The 17627-nt window shown below is 41.2% G+C and overlaps 1 long non-coding RNA gene across 1 annotated transcript in view; it reads left to right on the top strand.

Moving 5' to 3' along the window:
* Window positions 1-1599: 1599 nt before the first annotated feature.
* LOC115859282 (uncharacterized) overlaps window positions 1600-17627 on the top strand; it is a 62535-nt gene continuing 46507 nt past the window's right edge. The window contains exon 1 of the long non-coding RNA XR_004041990.3: window positions 1600-1772. This is a non-coding gene — a long non-coding RNA (uncharacterized lncRNA). The remainder of the gene's footprint in view (window positions 1773-17627) is intronic.

Raw genomic sequence — 17627 nt, forward strand, 5'->3', positions numbered from 1 at the left:
AATATGCCTGTCAACGGTAGAGTGGTTGTCCACACGCGGCTGTACCCTCCCTGCCTGCCGCCCTGGCATCTGCGGACTTAGAGAATGCTATGTCCATCTCCGCGGTACACAGCATCTTCTCTAACCAGGGAACACATTTTCAATGAAGGAAGTGTGACAGTGGGCGCATAACTGTGGAGTTCACTGTGTAATCATGTGCTTTGTGTCAAATTAGATTATTGCTTAAAATATTCACACATGCTTCCCTTTTCTATGTGAGAGAAATGTACTTTGCTGCTTCATTCATGTTGGGCTTGGCCATGTGGATTTTCTCTGACCATGGGAGGTGGGCAGATGTGATGCAAGCAAAGGTTTAAACTGTACTTGTACAGTTGAGTTTGTTTTCTTGCTCCTACCATCATGAGAAGAGTGAACCCCAAGTGGCCCACTGGTCCAAGGAAGGTGATAGAAATGTGACCTGGACCCAGTCTGCAGCTTGGAGCCAAGCCCATCGGAACCCAGCCCACACCAGCTTGACTCCTAGATGCATGAGTGAGAATAAATGATTGTGTTTTGCCTCTGAGTTTTGGAGCAGTTACACAGCTTTATTGTGGCAATAGTAGACTGATACATGCCCCATTACCCAGAAGCATCTGGCTTAAAAGAGAGCTGTATAGCCTACTGGGAGGCAGTTATGACACCCTGCGAGGTGTGATAGACAGTGTTGGGTGCAATCTCCCCCATAGTCGAATGCATATTATTATTTTTTTGTATGTTTGTTGGTTTCAAACAATTCTCCAGGTATTTTCGTTTCTGTGAAGGAGTTGAAATGTCTGTGACCCACACTGAGGCCAGTAGGCAGAAATCTTTACTGTTCTTTGCGCAAGGGAAGGACAACCTCTCCTAACACCAGTGAGGACCACAGGAAATGGAAGTGGGAGAAGGGAACACAGCTCCAAGGCTACTGCAGGCCAGCCCCTCTGCCCACTACCCTCAGCTTCTACCCCCAGTAATAAAAACAAAGTGGTCGGGTCGCACCTCCTCTTTCCCAGGGCGGTTCTCTCATTTACCCACAGCCGGCATTGAACTTGCCTCTGCTCTGTGCCTGGTAGGTGGCCCATACATGTCACCACCGGATTGTAGGTAAGAGGCCATCCTGGCATCCTTCCAGAGCACTTAGCACAGAGCCTTGCTCTCAGTAAATGATTGGTATCATTCTGTTGGGGGGACAATCTCATTTAGTCCAGCCTCCCTCCGGAAGCAGAACTTCCCTTACAGCATCGCGGAAGGGGTCACTTCCAAGAACAAACTGAAGTTTGACGGTGCTCATGAGTGCATGAATAAATGAATGAATTCAGTGAATGGCATTGCTCTTTTCTCCTCATCTGACTGTGGCCTGCTGGGAGCACCCTCGTCTAGCGGTCCTCGATGTTTCGGCCCCACGCCCAGTCAGGGTTGTTCTAGTCTCTCGGCGGACGTCCCCTTCGCTCAAGCGAAGTCGCGGTCCTAACACTGTAATGGCCCCCGAGGGCCACCGTAGCTGGCCGCCGACTTGCGCTTAAAGCCCGCGCTGGCGGCGGCGCCATTTTGTCTCCGGGCAGTTCCGCGTGTGCGCACCTGGTCCTGCTTTTCCGGCTGCGCGCGCATCTCTCAGTTGTGGGCAGGCCGGACCTCGAGCGATGCTTTCAGCGTTTCATCTCCGAGCAAACTCACAGGCGTCTTTAGAGCTTTCTCAGGCACTCAGTTATTTGCTCCTCAAAACAGTTTCGGAGAGAGAAGAGGCAGAAATCACTGTAAGCGCCTCTCAGGCACCTTTCCCCATCCCGGGGCCGGGAACGGGGGTGGGGGAGTGGGTGCTGGGAGGAGAGGCCTAGTGTTTGCTTCATTAGCAAATTGGTCAAGCAATCAAAAAAAGAAAATCTCAGTAATAGTTAAAACCGGTTTGAAATTGCAGACAAAAAGTGGGTTATCATTACGGTGAAACTATTAATTTACGGAACTGAAAACGTAACTTGTAGAGTGAAATGTAAACACTTAGGTTTGCTTGTTAATTTATTTCAGTGATTCTCAGGCTCCTTCACGTTCGTCAACTGCTAGCTTTATCTATAATTTCTCCCTTAAAAAGTGAGTGAAATTGTTTTAAAGTCCTGCTGTCCTTTAAGGAGGGTAAATAATGGGGCTCTGAAGCCAGATACCCTAGGACACAGGGCTCTTACGTTCTGCCTCGGCGACCCTGGTCGGGTTCCTTAACCTCTCTGAGCCACGGGATTTTCGACTGTAAAATGCTAATCATCCTCTGGAAAGGTTGCCTTTGTGAGGTTGGTATGAGGTTAAGTTATACAGAAATGCTTAGTGTGTGCTTGGTATCTAGGGAGCCTTCTGAATTAGGGCACAAATGATATCGATAGTTAATCATGGTTCTTTTGTTCCACGATCCTGCATAATCACACTTTCAAGCCTTCAAGCTGCTGAGGGCTTCTGGGCCCGCCCCATCCCCTGCCCCGCCCTCCTTCGCCCCCAGTGAATTCAAAGTATCTCAGACCCTGGAAATCCTTTCCACTGCCCCACTTCTCAGGAAATGACCCATCTCTTGCTTCAAGCCATTAAATAGGAGCCTTCTGAAGGTCTTTCCTCAAAACTCAAACTTTTCAGCCTCAGCACCCATCCTTACCTTCTAGTACCATGTAAGTACAGTTGACCCTTGAACAACACGAGTTTGAACTGATAGGTGGATTTTTTTCAATTAATAGATACTGCAGTACTACACACCTGAGATTAGTTGAATCTGCAGATGGTTGATTATAAGGTTGTATTTGGATTTTCTGCCGAGTGGGTGCTCCTGACACACCTCCCCCTCCCCAACCAATGTGTTCAGGGCTCAGCTGTGATATCATTCCTCCTGTGTTCTGGATCCTCCTTAGTTCTGCATTCTAATTTCTACACTTCAACCAGGGCCAACACTTAGAAACATAAATCCCATCATTTCATTCTCCAGCTCCCCCTGCAGGTTCACCGGGCTGCGTGTGCTCTGGCTGCTTGTTGCTTTCTGAAAGCACAATTCACAGTAGCCAGGGGTAGTTTCTTTGAATTGTCCTGGGTACAGTGTGGGATTTGGGGTAGCCTTAAAGAAAGGTGAAGGCAGAGTTAAATGAAAGGAGCTGGGGAAGCTTTCAAAGCAGAGTGAATTGTGTTCGCTGAAAGCAATGAGGGAGACCTTCTCCAGGTGATTTTGAAGAGCAATCATGGTATCAGTTTAGCAGGAGTTGAGGCTTCTAGAGGCCCAGCTAATGATATCTTGGTTTATGGGGTGTTTTGTTGTTGTTTGCTGTTGGAGCAGATCAAAGTGAAGGTATTTTCACCCAAAGCCACAAAATCCTAAGAAATATCCCAGTCTTGGATAAACCCAGTAAACTGAAAAGAGCTCTCCTGGTCCACATTTACTCAAGGTGTTTACAATGGTGAAATTCTGATGCAAATTTTCCAAAAACTTGAACCGTAACTCTACTTTTATAAATAGTCCTTAGTGTTATCTCTGTTAAACTCTTCAATAAGCATGCACTTTTATGTCAGTCACACAAAATTTAAATGAGGAAGCTGAAGGTAGGTGAGCATTCCAAAGTGACTGGTAACAGGAAGCCTCGTGTAGGATTTCCATAGACTGGCTTACTCATTATGCAGCAGGGCTCAGCATCCATTTTGTAACGAACCTGCAAGATGACTCCCATTTGGCAAATTGACCTCTAATCTAAAGGTTGATTCTTATCACTTGGGAGAATTGATTCCTGATGAGAAATGCTAGACAATGGAACCGTCCCTCGTTGGCCTCACAGTCCAGATCCAATATCTTTAATCCCTTGGTGGAAAAAAACAGAAACATTCCCTGGCTTGTGACAGCACCTCGGGAATGATTGCTGTTGTTGAACAGCATCAGGGGCCAAAGGAACATTGATCGTCTCTCCAACTGGAGATCATAGGCAGGTTATCTGGAGTGAGTAACATATCCTGAATTTGGCAGGAGCACCCTGGGTTTTTAACCACCATAGTTGGTTGGGAGGTTTGGATTTCTCTCCATGTTAGAATTTCCCTTCCTCTTATGTTTATTGTAAACAGCTGCATTATAATTTGATTCAAGTTTGTTTTTTGTTGTTGTTGTTGTTTTTGCGGTACGCGGGCCTCTCACTGTTGTGGCCTCTCCCGTTGCGGATGGAGCACAGGCTCCGGACGCGCAGGCTCAGCGGCCATGGCTCACGGGCCCAGCCGCTCCGCGGCATGTGGGATCCTCCCGGACCGGGGCACGAACCCGTGTCCCCTGCATCGGCAGGCGGACTCTCAACCCCTGGGCCACCAGGGAAGCCCGATTCAAGTTTTGAGGCCAGGGAATTCCCTGGTGGTCCAGTGGTTAGGACTTTGCGCGTCCACTGCAGGGGACACAGGTTCCATCCCAGGTCAGGGAACTAAGATCCTGCAAGCCGCGCAGCCAAAAAAAGAAAAAAAAACGGGAGTTTTGAGGCCAAATTTCCTTTCTGTTTTTTTTTTTGCCGTGCTGCTCGGCTTGTGGGATCTTAGTTCCCCAACCAGGGATTGAAACCCGGGCCCTTGGCAGTGAGAGTGTGCAGTCCTAACCACTGGACTGCCAGGGAATTCCCGAGGCCACATTTCTGATAATTTAAAAACTATGAGAGTTATTTCTTCCTATGCATCTTACTGCTGAGCTCATCTTAGCTGATACTGGGTGGCACAGAAGCAAATCTATACTGGTCTTTGAATCTGGAACATTCTCTCAGATTTTATTGGTGCTACCCCATATTTGACATGACCTTAAGATGTTAGTCAGATTCTTCTGAGGTCAAAGAAAACATATGTACATATACATGGCCTAACAGAACACTGCTCTCAGTCTATAACCATGAACAGGAAGCCACCATGTCTTTGGATTCCCAGTCACCCAAGGGAGCAGAGTAAACAGCTGAGGGTTGCTGGTCTAGTGAGGAATTTGTGGGCTAGGGAAATCCTTTGAGAGGATTTGTAACTTAAGCAGGAAAAATATCAACTCAAACTACCCTTTTTTGGCTTAAATGTCATTTCTATTGTTATTTAATTTTTGGAGTAGATAATATATATTCATATGGTTCAAAACTTTTAAAAAATGTTAAAAACATGAAAAAATAATTCACTTTTAAAAGTCTCCCCACTTTGCTTTTTTTTTCTTTCTTTAAAACAGCTTCTTTTGAGGTACACATACAGTAAGCCCCCTACATACCAACGACTTCCGTTCTGAGAGCATGTTCATAAGTCCAGTTTGTTCGTAAGTCCAACAAAGTTAGCCTAGGTACACAACACAATCGGCTATATATTAATACTAGTTTACTGTAATAGGTTTATAATACTTTTCACAGAAATAATACATAAAAAACAAACACAAAAAATAAAAACATTTTGAGTCTTACAGTACAGTACCTTGAAAAGTATAGTAGTACAGTACAACAGCTGGCATACAGGGGCTGACATCGAGTGAGCAGGCAAGAAGAGTTACTGACTGGAGGAGGGAGAGGAGGTGGGAGGTGGTAGAGCTGAAGTATCATCAGCAGTAGGAGAAAGCTGCAGTTTCACTCACGCCTGACTGATGGGCCGCACGTTCACATTTTTGAAAGGTCACAACTTGAAGGTTCGTATGTAGGGGACTTACTGTATTTAAAGTGTGCAATTTTATATTTTTTAACATGTCATATACCTATTAAACCATCACCACAATCAAGATAATAAACAGATTCGTCACCCCCAAAAGTTTTCTCGTGCCTCTTTTAATCCTTCCTCATGCATTTCCCTAAGGACTAACGATGTTGAGCATCTGTTCTTGTGCTGTTTTGCCATATGTATTATCTCCCCCCGCCCCTGGTATTATTGAGGTGTAATTGACATACAGAACTGTGTAAGTTTAAGGTGTACAGCATGATGATTTGACTTACATATATAGTGAAATGATTACCACATTAAGTTTAGTTAACATCCATCATCTCATATCAATATAAAATAAAGGAAAAATTTTTTTCCTTGTGATGAGAACCCTTAGGATTTATGCTCTTAACAACTTATGTATATATATTTATCATACAACTTACATATATATTTATCATGCATATAGTCATCATGCATCCCTAGTACTTATTTATCTTATAAGTGGAAGTTTGTGCCTTTTGACCACCTTCATCCAGTTTCTCCCACCCTTCTCCACCTCTGATAACCACAGATCTGATCACTTTTTCCATGATTTTGGCTATTTTTTTAGATTCCACGTATAAGTGAGATCATCTCATATTTGTCTTCCTCTCCCTGATTTATTTCACTTAGCATAATGCCCTCAAGGGCCATCTGTGTTGTCACAAATAGCAGGATTTCCTCGTTTCTTACACTAATATTCCATTGTGTGTATATAGCACAGCTTCTTTATCCATTCATCCATTGATGGATACTTAGGTTGTTTCCATGTCTTGGCTATTGTAAATAATGCTGTTGTGAACATGGAGATGCAGATATCACTTTCACATGTTTTTGTTTTCTTCAGGTATATTCCCAGAAGTGGGATGTCTGGATCATATGGTAGTTCTGTTTTTAATGGTTTGAGGAACTCCATATTGTTTAACATAGTGGCTGAAACAATTTATAATCCCACCAATGTGCACAAGGGTTCCCTTTTCTTTGTATCCTGGCAACATTTGTTATCTTTTGTCTTTTTTTTTTTTTTTTTTTTGTGGTACGTGGGCCTCTAACTGTTGTGGCCTCTCCTGTTGCGGAGCACAGGCTCCGGACACGCAGGCTCAGCGGCCATGGCTCACAGGCCCAGCCGCTCCGCAGCATGTGGGATCTTCCCGGACCAGGGCACGAACCCGTGTCCCCTGCATCGGCAGGCGGACTCTCAACCACTGCGCCACCAGGGAAGCCCATCTTTTGTCTTTTTGATGCTAGCCATCCTGACAGGAGTGAGGTGATATCTCATTGTGGTTTTGATTTGGATTTCTCTAGTGATTAGTGATATTGAGCGTCGTCATGTACCTGTTGGCCATTCGTGTATCTTCTTTGGACAAGTATGTATTCAAGTTCTTTGCCCATTTTTAAATTGGATTCTTATTTTTTGTGCATATGAGTTCCCTGTGTATTTTGGATATTAGCCCCTTTTCAGATAAATGGTTTGCAAATGCTTCTTCCCATTCCAAAGGTTATCTTTTAATTTTGTTGACTTTTTTCTTTTGCTATGCAGCTTTCTGATTTGATGTAGTTCCATTTGTTTATCTTTTATTTTGTTGCTTGTGCTTTAGGTGTCATATTTTAAAAAATCATTGCCAAGATCCATGTCGAGGAGCTTTTTTTCTGTGTTCTGCTAGGAGGTTTATGGTTTCAGGTCTTACATTTAGGTCTCTGATCCATTTGGAATTAATTTTTGTGAGTGGTGTAAGATAGGGTGGAATTTCATTCTTCTCCATGTGGATATCCAATTTTTACCATTTATTGCAGAGACACTATTTTCTCCATTGAGTATTATTGGCTTCCTTGTCAAATATTATCTGACCATATATACTTGGGTTTATTTCTGGGCTCTTGGTTCTGTTCCATTAGTCTATTTATCTGTTTTTATGCCAGTACCATACTGTTGATTCCTGTAGTTTTGTAAGTATAGCTTGAAATCAGGAAAGTGATACCAGCCGTTTTGTCCTTTTTTCTCAGGATTGCTTTGGCTATTCAGAGTCTTTTGTGCTTCCATATAAATTTTAGCATTGGTTTTTCTACTTCTGTAAAAAATGCCATTGGAATCTTGATAGGAATTGCATCAAATCTCTAGATGGCTTTTGGTAGTGTTGACACTGCAGCAATATTCTTCACATCCATGAACACAGGATACCTTTCCATTTATTTGTGTTGTCTTTGATTTCTTTCTTTCATCAGTGTCTTGTAGTTTTCAGAGTAGAGATCTTTCACCTCCTTGGTTAAATTCACTGCTAAATATGCTATTGTTTTTGATGCTCCTCTAAATGGAATAATTTTCTTTCTTTTTCAGATAATTTATTATAATAGAGATGCTACTGATTTTTCAATGTTAATGTTGTATTCTACAACTTTACTGGATTCATTAATTAGATTTAACAGGTTATTTTTGATAGAGTCTTTAGGATTTTCTTCTTTTTTTGAATTTCTGAATTTTATTTTATATATTTTTTTATACAACAGGTTCTTATTAGTCATCAGTTTTATACACATCAGTGTATACATGTCAATCCCAATCGCCCAATTCAGCACACCACCACCCCCACTCCACCACGGTTTTCCCCCTTTGGTGTGCATATGTTTGTTCTCTACATCTGTGGCTCAATTTCTGCCCTGCAAACCAGTTCATCTGTACCATTTTTCTAGGTTCCACATACATGCCTTAACATACGATATTTGTTTTTCTCTTTCTGACTTCACTCTGTATGGCAGTCTCTAGATCCATCCACGTCTCAACAAATGACTCAATTTTGTTCCTTTTTATGGCTGAGTAATATTCCATTCTATATATGTACCACAACTTCTTTATCCATTTGTCTGTCGATGGGCATTTAGGTTACTTCCATGACCTGGCTATTGTAAATAGTGCTGCAATGAACATTGGGGTGCATGTGTCTTTTGGAATTATGGTTTTCTCTGGGTATATGCCCAGTAGTGGGATTGCTGGATCACATGGTAATTCTATTTTTAGTTTTTTAAGGAACTTCCATACTGTTCTCCATAGTGGCTATATCAATTTACATTCCCACCAACAGTGCAAGAGGGTTCCCTTTTCTCCACACCCTCTCCAGCATTTGTTGTTTGCAGATTTTCTGATGTTGCCCGTTCTAACTGGTGTGGGGTGATACCTCATTGTAGTTTTGAGTTGCATTTCTCTAATAATTAGTGATGTTGAACAGCTTTTCATGTGCTTCTTGGCCATCTGTATGTCTTCTTTGGAGAGATAACTATTTAGGTCTTCTGCCCATTTTTGATTGGGTTGTTTGTTTCTTTAATATTGAGCTGCATGAGCTGTTTATATATTTTGGAGATTAATCTTTTGTCTGTTGATTCATTTGCAAATATTTTCTCCTATTCTGAGGGTTGTCTTTTGATCTTGTTTATGGTTTCCTTTGCTGTGCAAAAGCTTTGAAGTTTCATTAGGTCCCATTTGTTTATTTTTATTTCCATTACTCCAGGAGGTGGATCAAAAAAGATCTTGCTGTGGTTTATGTCAGAGTGTTCTTCCTGTGTTTTCCTCTAAGAGTTTTATAGTGTCCACTCTTACATTTAGGTCTCAAATCCATTTTGAATTTATTTTTGTGTATGGTGTTAGGGAGTGTTCCAATTTCATTCTTTTACATGTAGCTGTCCAGTTTTCCCAGCACCACTTATTGAAGAGGCTGTCTTTTCTCCATTGTATATCTTTGCCTCCTTTGTCATAGATTAGTTGACCATAGGTGTGTGGGTTTATCTCTGGGCTTTCTATCTTGTTCCATTGATCTTTGTTTCTGTTTTTGTGCCAGTACCGTATTGCCTCGATTACTGTAGCTTTGTAGTATAGTCTGAAGTCAGGGAGTCTGATTCCTCCAGCTCCGTTTTTTCCCTCAAGACTGCTTTGGCTGTTCGGGGTTTTTTGTGTCTCCATACAAATTTTAAGATGATTTGTTCTAGTTCTGTAAAAAATGCTATTGGTAATTTGATAGGGATTGCTTTGAATCTGTAGATTGCTTTGGGTAGTATAGTCATTTTCACAGTATTAATTCTTCCAATCCAAGAACATGGTATATCTCTCCATCTGTTGGTATCATCTTTAATTTCTTTCACCAGTGTCTTATGGTTTTCGGCATACAGGTTTTTTATCTCCCTAGGTAGGTTTATTCCTAGGTATTTTATTCTTTTTGTTGCAATGGTAAATGGGAATGTTTCCATAATTTCTGTTTCAGATTTTTCATCATTAGTGTATAGGAATGCAAGAGATTTCTGTGCATTAATTTTGTATCTTGCAACTTTACCAAATTCATTGATTAGCTCTAGTAATTTTCTGGTGGCATTTTTAGGATTCTCTCTATATAGTATCATGTCATCTGCACACAGTGACAGTTTTACTTCTTCTTTCCCAATTTGTGTTCCTTCTATTTCTTTTTCTTCTCTGATTGCTGTGGCTAGGACTTCCAAAGCTATGTTGAATAATAGCGGTGCGAGTGGACATCCTTGTCTTGTTCCTGATCTTAGAGGAAATGCTTTCAGTTTTTCTTGATTGAGAATGATGTTTGCTGTGGGTTTGTCGTGTATTGCCTTTATTATGTTGAGGTAGGTTCCCTCTGTGCCTACTTTCTGGAGAGTTTTTTTATCATAAATGGGTGTTGAATATTGTCAAAAGTTTTTCCTGCATCTATTGAGATGATCATGTGGTTTTTATTTTTCAGTTTGTTAATATGGTGTATCACATTGATTGATTTGTGTATACTGAAGAATCCTTGCATCCCTGGGATAAATCCCACTTGATCGTGGTGTATGATCCTTTTAATGTGTTGTTGGATTCTGTTTCCTAGTATTTTTTTTCGGTACACGGCCCTCTCCCGCCGCGGAGCACAGGCTCTGGACGCGCAGGCTCAGTGGCCATGGCTCACGGGCCCAGCCGCTCCGCGGCATGTGGGATCCTCCCGGACTGGGGCATGAACCCACGTCCCTTGCATCGTCAGGTGGACTCTCAACCACTGCGCCACCAGGGAAGCCCTGTTTGCTAGTATTTTGTTGAGGATTTTTGCATCTATATTCATCATTGATATTGGTCTGTAATTTTCTTTTTTTGTAGTATCTTTGTCTGGTTTTGGTATCAGGCTGATGCTGGCCTCATAGAATGAGTTTGGGAGTGTTCCTTCCTCTGCAATTTTGTGGAAGAGTTTGAGAGGGCTGGGCGTTAGCTCTTCTCTAAATGTTTGATAGAATTCACCTGTGAAGCCATCTGGTCCTGCACTTTTGTTTGTTGGGAGATTTTTAATCACAGTTTCAATTTCATTACTTGTGATTGGTCTGTTCATATTTTGTTTCTTCCTGGTTCAGTCTTGGAAGGTTATACCTTTCTAATAATTTGTCCATTTCTTCCACATTGTCCGTTTTATTGGCACAGAGTTGCTTGTAGTAGTCTCTGAGGATGCTTTGTATTTCTGCGGTGTCTGTTGTAACTTCTCCTTTTTCATGTCTAATTTTTTTTTTTTTTTGCGGTACACGGGCCTCTCACTGTTGCGGCCTCTCCCATTGCGGAGCGCAGGCTCAGCGGCCATGGCTCCCGGGCCCAGCCGCTCCGCGGCACATGGGATCCTCCCAGACTGGGGCATGAATCCATGTCCCCTGCATCGGCAGGTGGACTCTCAACCACTGCGCCACCAGGGAAGCCCTTGATGTCTAATTTTATTGAGTCCTCTTCCTCTTTTTCCTGATGAGTCTGGCTAATGGTTTATTAATTCTGTTTATCTTCTCAAAGAATCAGGTTTTAGTTTTATTGATCTTTGCTATTGTTTTCTTTGTTTCTATTTCATTTATTTCTGCTCTGATCTTTATGATTTCTTTCCTTCTGCTAACTTTGGGTTTTGTTTGTTCTTCTTTCTCTAGTTCCTTTAGGTATAAGGTTAGATTGTTTACTTGATATTTTTCTTGTTTCTTGAGGTAGGCTTGTATAGCTATAAATTTTTTTCTAGGAACTGCTTTTGCTGCATCCCATATGTTTTCGGACGTTGTGTTTTCATTGTCATTTGTGTCTAGGTATTTTTTGATTTCCTCCTTGATCTCTTTAATGATCTCTTGGTTATTTAGTAACATATTGTTTAGTTTCCATGTGTTTGTGTTTTTTACCTTTTTTTCCCTGTAATTCATTTCTAATCTCATAGCGTTGTGGTCAGAAAGGATGCTTGATATGATTTAAATTTTCTTAAATTTACTGAGGCTTGATTGTGACCCAAGATGTGATCTATCCTAGAGGATGTTCCGTGCACACTTGAGAAGAAAGTGTAATCTGCTGGTTTTGGATGGAATGTCCTATAAATATCAATTAAATATCTGGCCTATTGTGTCATGTAAAGCTTCTGTTTCCGTATTTATATTTTCATTTTGGATGATCTGTCCATTGGTGTAAGTGAGGTGTTAAAGTCCCCCACTATTATTGTGTTACTGTTGATTTCCTCTTCTATAGCTGTTAGCAGTTGCCTTATGTATTGAGGTGCTCCTGTGTTGGGTGCATATATATTTATAATTGTTATATATTCTTCTTGGATTGATCCCTTGATCATTATGTAGTGTCTTTCCTTGTTTCTTGTAACATTCTTTATTTTGAAGTCTGTTTTATCGGATGTGAGTATTGCTACTCCAGCTTTCTTTTGATTTCCATTTGCATCGAATATTTTTTTCCATCCCTTTACTTTCGGTCTGTAGGTGTCTCTAGGTCTGATGTGGGTCTCTTGTAGACAGCATATATACAGGTCTTGTTTTTGTATCCATTCAGTGAGCCTGTGTCTTTTGGTTGGAGCATTTATTCACTTTTTTTTTTGGGGGGGCTACGCAGGCCTCTCACTGTTGTGGCCTCTCCTGTTGTGGAGCACAGGCTCCGGACGCACAGGCTCAGCGGCCATGGCTCCCGGGCCCAGCCGCTCTGCGTCATGTGGGATCCTCCCAGACCGGGGCACGAACCTGAGTCCCCTGCATCGCCAGGTGGACTCTCAACCACTGCGCCACCAGGGAAGCCCAAAAGTAATTATTGATATGTATGTTCCTATGACCATTTTCTTAATTGTTTTGGGTTTGTTTTTATAGGTCCTTTTCTTCTCTTGTGTTTCCCACTTAGAGAAGTTCCTTTAGCATTTGTTGTGGAGCTGGTTGGGTGGTGCTGAATTCTCTTAGCTTTCGCTTGTCTGTAAAGGATTTGATTTCTCCATCGAATCTGAATGAGATCCTTGGCAGGTACAGTAATCTTGGTTGTAGTTTCTTCCCTTTCATCACTTTAAATATATTATGCCACTCCCTTCTGGCTTGTAGAGTTTCTGCTGAGAAATCAGCTGTTAACCTTATGGGAGTTCCTTTCTATGTTATTTGTCATTTTTCCATTGCTGCTTTCAATAAGTTTTCTTTGTTGTTAATTTTTGCCAATTTGATTACTCTGTGTCTCAGCGTGTTTCTTCTTGGGTTTATCCTGTATGGAACTCTATGTGTTTCCTGGACTTGGCTGGCTATTTCCTTTCCCATGTTAGGGAAGTTTTTGACTATAATGTCTTCAAATATTTTCTCTGGTCCTTTCTCTCTCTCTTCTCCTTCTGGAACCCCTATAATGCGAATGTTGTTGCGTTTAATGTTGTCCCAGAGGTCTCTTAGGCTGTTTTCATTTCTTTTCATTCTTTTTTCTTTATAGTCTGTTCCACAGCAATGAATTCCACCATTCTGTCTTCCAGGTCACTTATCTGTTCTTTTGCCTCAGTTATTGATTCCTTCTCGTGTAGGAAGGAATTCCTACACTATTGATTCCTTCTAGTGTAGTTTTCATTTTAGTTATTGTATTGTTCATATCTGTTTGTTGTTTAATTCTTCTCGGTCTTTGTTAAACATTTCTTCATCTTGATCTTTGCCTCCATCCTTTTTCCGAGGTCCTGGATCATCTTCACTATCATTATTCTGAATCCTTTTTCTGGAAGGTTGCCCATCTCCACTTCATTTAGTTGTTTTTCTGGGGCTTTATCTTCTTCTTTCACCTGGTACATAGTCCACTGTCTTTTCATCTTGTCTATCTTTCTGTGAATATGGTTTTTGTTCCACAGGCTGCAGGATTTTAGTTTTTATTGCTTTTGCTGTCTGTTCTCTCGTGGATGAGGCTATCTAAGAGGCTTGATGGGAGGGACTGGTGGTGGGTAGAGCTGACTGTTGCTCTGGTGGGCAGAGCTCAGTAAAACTTTAATCCACTTGACTGTTGATGGGTGGTGCTGGGTTTCCTCCCTGTTGGTTGTTTGGCCTGAGGCAACCTAACACTGGAGCTTACCTGGGCACTTTGGTGGGGTAATGAGGGACCCTGGGAGGGCTTACGCCAGGGAGTACTTCCCAGCACTTCTGCTGCCAGTGTCCTTGTCCCCATGGTGAGCCACAGCCACCCCCCCCCCCACCTCTGCAGGAGACCCTCCAACACTAGCCGGTAGGTCTGGTTCAGTCTCCTATCGGGAGACTGCTCCTTCCTCTTGGTCTCAATGTGCACACTCCTTTTGTGTGCCCTCCAAGAATGGAGTCCCTGTTTCCCGCAGTCCTGTCGAAGTCATGCAGTCAAATCCCGCTAGCCTTCAAAGTCTGGTTCTCTAGGAATTCCTCTTCCCGTTGCTGGACCCCTAGGTTGGGAAGCCTGACATGGGGCTCAGAACTTTCACTGCAGTGGGTGGACTTCTGTGGTATAAGTGTTCTCCAGTTTGTGAGTCACCCGCCCAGCAGTTATGGGGTTTGCTTTTATTGTGATTGCATTGCTCCTACCGTCTCATGTGGCTCCTCCTTTGTCTTTGGTTGTGGGGTATCTTTTTTGGTGAGTTCCAGTGTCTTCCTGTTGATGATTGTTCAGCAGTTATGATTCCGGTGCTCTAGCAAGAGGGAGTGAGCGCATGTCCTCCTACTCCGCCATCTTGAACCAGTCTCCAGGATTTTCTATATATGAAAGCATTTCATCTGCAAATAGAAAATTTTACTTCGTCATTTCCAGTTCTGATGCCTCTCATTTCTTTTTATTGCTGATTGCTCTGGCTGAAACTTCCAGTAATATGTTGAATAGGAGTGCTGAGAGGGGCATCCTTGTTCCTTATCTTAGAGGAAAATCTTTTAACCTTTCACTATTGAGTATGGTATTAAATGTGGGCCTGATATAAATGGCGTTTATTATGTGGAGGGGTGTTCCTTCTGCACCTACTTTGTCGAGTTTTTATCATGAACAGATGTTGAATTTTGTCAAGTCTTTTCTCTGCATCTATGAAGATGATCACGTGTTTTTTCTTTCATTCTATTAATGTGTTGTATGGCATTGATTGATTTGCATATGTTGAACTGTCCTTGATCACAGGGATAAATCCTCCTTGATCAGGGTGAATGATCTTTTAATGTGCGGCTGAATTTGGTTTGGTATTATTGAAAAATTTTGCATCTGTGTATGTCAGGGATATTGGCCTGTAGTTTTCTCTTCTTGTAGTCCTTTTCTGGGTTTGGTATCGGTACTGCTGCCCTCATAAAATGTGTTTGTGGTATTTCGTCCTCCTCGAGCTTTTGGAAAAGTCTGAGAAGGATTGGCATTAATTCTAATTTAAATGTTTGGTAAAATTCACCACTGAAGCCATCTGTCTGGTCTTGAGCTTTTTTCATTGGGAGATTTTTGATTACTGATTCAGTCTTCTTGCTAGTAATTGGTATGTTCAGATTTGCTATTTCTTTTTGATCCAGGCTTGGTAGGTTGTATGCATCTAAGAATTTTTCCATTTCTTTTAGGTTGCCCAGTTTTTCTACATACAGTTGTTCATAGTAGGCTCTTATGATCCTTTGTATCTCTGGGGTATCAGTTGTAATATTTCCTTTTCCTTTATAATTTTGTTTATTTGGGCCCTCTTTTTTTCATTAGAATGGCTAAAGGTTTGTCAAGTTTATTGTTTCAAAGAACCAGCTATTTGTTCTTTTAATCTTTAAACATTTTTTTCTGCTGTTTTATTTATTTCTGATCTAATCATTATTTCTTCTGCTAAGTGTGATCTCAGTTTGTTCTTTTTATAGATCCTTAAGTCATACAGTTGATTATTTAAAATCTTTATTGATGATCAATAAAGACATTTTATTACTATGAATTTTCCTCTTAGAACTGCTTATGCTGCATCCTGTGAGTTTTGGTGTGTTGTTTCCATTTTCATTTGTCTAAAGATACTTTTTAAATTTTCCCTTTAATTTCTTCTTTGATCCATTGGTTGTTGAGGAGAGTGTTGTTTAATTTCCATTGTATTTGTGAATTTTTCAGTTTTCCTCCTATTGTTAATTTCTCGTCTCATACCATTGTGGCCAGAGAAGTTGGTGCGGTTGTAACTTTTGGAATTTGCCAAGGATTGCTTTGTGACCTAACATATGGTCTATCCTAGAAAATGTTCCATATGAGTTTGAAAAGAATGTGTGTTCTTTTGTTGGATAGAATGTTTATGTCCATGGGGTTCATTTGATCGATAGTGTTGTTCAGATCTTTTTTTTTTTAACATAAATTTATTTATTTTATTTCTTTATTTTTGGCTGTGTTGGGTCTTTGTTGCTGTGCACAGGCTTTCTCTAGTTGTGGTGAGCAGGGGCTACTCTTTGTTGTGGTGTATGGGCTTCTCATTGCAGTAGCTTCTTATTGTGGAGCATGGGCTCTAGGTGCGTGGGCTTCAGTATTTGTGGTGCGGGGGCTCAACAGCGTGGTCTCACTAGTTGTGGCACACGGGCTTAGTTATTCTGTGGCTTGTCTTCTCCCAGACCAGGGCTGAAGCCCGTGTCCCCTGCAATGGCAGGCAGATTCTTAACCGCTGTACCATCAGGGAAGCCCTGGATCTGCTTTTTTAAAATTGATTCTCTGGATGATCTACCTATTGTTGAGAGTATTAAAATCTCCAACTATATTGGATTGCCGTTTATTTGTCCTTTTTCTGTTAGTTTTTGCTTTATATATTTAGGTGCCCTGATGTTGGGTTATATAAATATTTACACTTGCTATATCTTCTTGATGGAGTGACACATTTATCATTATACAATGACCTTCTTTGTTTCTTTTTACCATTTTTAGTTTAAAATTTACTTTGTCTGATATAACTATCGCTATCCCTGCTTTTTTAAAAATAAATTTTGGGGGTTTTTTTGTTTTGTTTTTGTTTGTTACCATTCTCTTGAAATACCTTTTTCTATTCCATCACACTCAGTCTATGCATGTCTCTAAGGCTAAAGTATTTGTATTGTAGGCAGCATATAACTGGGTCTTGGGTTTTTTGGTTTATTTGTTTTTAAAGCCATTCATTCATTCTGTGTCTTTGGATTGGAGAATTTAATCAATTTATATGTAAGGCAATTATTTATAGGTAAAGACTTACTATTACCATTTTGTTGATTATTTTCTGGCTGTTTTGTATATCCATCATTTCTAATTCTGCCTTTTTTGTGTGTGTTTTGGTAAGTTTTAGTATCAATATGCTTTAATTTTTTTTTTTTACATCTATATTGGAGTATGATTGCTTTACAATGGTGTGTTAGTTTCTACTTTATAACAAAGTGAGTCATTTATACATATACATATGTTCCTATATCTCTTCCCTCTTGCATCTCCCTCCCTCCCACCCTCCCTACCCCACCCCTCCAGGCGGTCACAAAGCACCGAGCTGATCTCCCTGCGCTATGCGGCTGCTTCCCACTAGCTATCTATTTTACGTTTGGTAGTGTATATATGTCCATGCCACTCTATTGCTTTGTCACAGCTTACCCTTCCCCCTCCCCATATCCTCAAGTCCATTCTCTAGTAGGTCTGTGTCTTTATTCCTGTCTTACCCCTAGGTTCTTCATGACATTTTTTTCCTTAAATTCCATATATATGTGTTATCATACGGTATTTGTCTTTCTCTTTC

The sequence above is a fragment of the Globicephala melas genome, chromosome 13, assembly GCF_963455315.2.
Source record: "Globicephala melas chromosome 13, mGloMel1.2, whole genome shotgun sequence".
In the NCBI taxonomy this organism is placed as follows: domain Eukaryota; kingdom Metazoa; phylum Chordata; class Mammalia; order Artiodactyla; family Delphinidae; genus Globicephala; species Globicephala melas.